Raw genomic sequence first — 1,926 nt, forward strand, 5'->3', positions numbered from 1 at the left:
AAGGTCTTGTCCCTTATAAACTGCAAGGCGCTAGACAAATAGGCATTGACACCAATTAGAATATTCCTGTTAGAGAACTTGGGTTACCATGTAGAAGCCCCTAAGATTATCCCTCTTCCATATGGTTTTGGCCATCGAAAAATGTTAAGTAGCATTTGATAATGCGTGTTTTTCATAGAGAAGATGATCATCTTGACTCGTTAACAAATTACAAGTTGGAGTTAAGTAAGAAGCCACACAAAGATAAATGTTCACAGCAACTTAATTTGTAATCGCCAAAACCTGAAAATGACCCAAATGTCCATCAATAGGTGAATAGAAACACAAACTGCGGTACATCCATATAATAGAATCCTACTCAGAGATAAAACAGGGCTGAACTCCTGACACACCAAACAACATAAATGCATCTCAAAATAAAGGAAGCTGAGTGGGAAAAGCCAGACCAGAAAGAGTACATATCATATGATTACAATCTTAGAAAGTTTATAAAAAATATTTTTGATAATGCATGTTTTTCATAGAGAAGATGCTCATCTGACTCGTTACAAATTACAAGTTGGGGAAAGGGTGCTGGTCCACTTCCACCTGATGGGACCACATGCACTTTTGAAAGGATCAAGGTCAGAGTGAAAATTGTTTTGTTTGTCCTTGGCTTAACAAGCTTGGTGCTGTTGTGAATGATGCTGGAACCTGCAACCTCACTTGTAGGGCTGGTAGAGACGAAAAGCAGCAGGAATCTTACAGTGAAGCACATAAGCTGCCCAGAAATCTCCATTCTGGGTGATTTGATCGGGTCTTACATTTTCAATTAACTCTGGTCACCAAGGGATGAGCCTGTCCTTGGATGGGTTTCATCATAAACAGAGGCCAATAAAGCATCATACTTTCTGCAGAAACGGTGCCTTGTTATCCCTCTTATGCATGTGTTTTGCCAGCCTCTCTGTGCCAGGCCACTCTTAACACCACTTGAAAGCTACCTGTGTCAGCTCTGGGAGAATCAACTGTGTTTTATATGTGTTTGGTGCCAGGGACAGTTGGCATAGTGAGTGACCTGTATAATTGAGGCTAACGCCTGGGGCTTGATCTTTGCTTGAACGGTCTGATCCTGTACTGTCCAGTATAGAAGTCTCCAGCCACATGGCTATTTAAATGTAATAATTCATTAAAATTAAATAAAATTGAAAATTCAGTTCCTCTGTCACACTAGCCACACCTCAGGTACTCAACAGCCCCATGCGGTTGGTGGCTACCCTATTGGACAGAGTGGGTAGAGAACACTTCCATCTCCACAGAGAGTTCTGTTGGGCAGTGATGCTCTAGTCTGTTTTCAAGAGGGGATAACTGGGTCCCAGGTCTGAATGGCATCTCTAATTCAGATTAAAGTACTGTTTTTGTTATGAAAGTTTGCCCTTGGGTTCACTAGGGACCAAAGGATGACAGTTCATTGACTCCACAAATAGTTATTGAATGTCCACTTGGGGCCAGATATTATGTCCTGAGGACATATGGGTGAACTAGATAGCGGCTTCTCCTGGTTGTCTTAGGTGTATCTCGGCTGCCATAACGAAGTGCTCCAGACTGGCTGGCTGAACCCACAGACATTCATTTTCCACACAGTTCTAGAGGCTGAAAGACTGAGATCAGGGGGCCAACATGGTTGGGTTCTGGTGAGAGCTCTCTTCCCGGCTTACAGATGGCCGCCTTCTTACTGGGTCCTCACATGGCTGAGAGAGAGAGACAGAGAGCTTTCTCTTCTCATGTTTCTTCTTATAAGGACATTAATTCTATTGGATTAGAACACCCCCCTCCCCTGCCCTGTGACCGCCTTTAATTTAAATTACTTCCTTACTCCAAACACAGTTACATTTGGGGTTGGGGCTTCAACATTTGAATTTTGAAGGGACACAATGCAGTGGTCTAGTC

General features: G+C 42.8%; 1 protein-coding gene across 1 annotated transcript in view; it reads left to right on the plus strand.

The window, feature by feature from the left end:
- RFTN1 (raftlin, lipid raft linker 1) overlaps nucleotides 1-1,926 on the plus strand; it is a 198,128-nt gene that overhangs the window by 27,867 nt on the left and 168,335 nt on the right. The window lies entirely within an intron of this gene.

This window comes from Hipposideros armiger, unplaced genomic scaffold (assembly GCF_001890085.2).
Source record: "Hipposideros armiger isolate ML-2016 unplaced genomic scaffold, ASM189008v1 scaffold_486, whole genome shotgun sequence".
Classification (NCBI taxonomy): domain Eukaryota; kingdom Metazoa; phylum Chordata; class Mammalia; order Chiroptera; family Hipposideridae; genus Hipposideros; species Hipposideros armiger.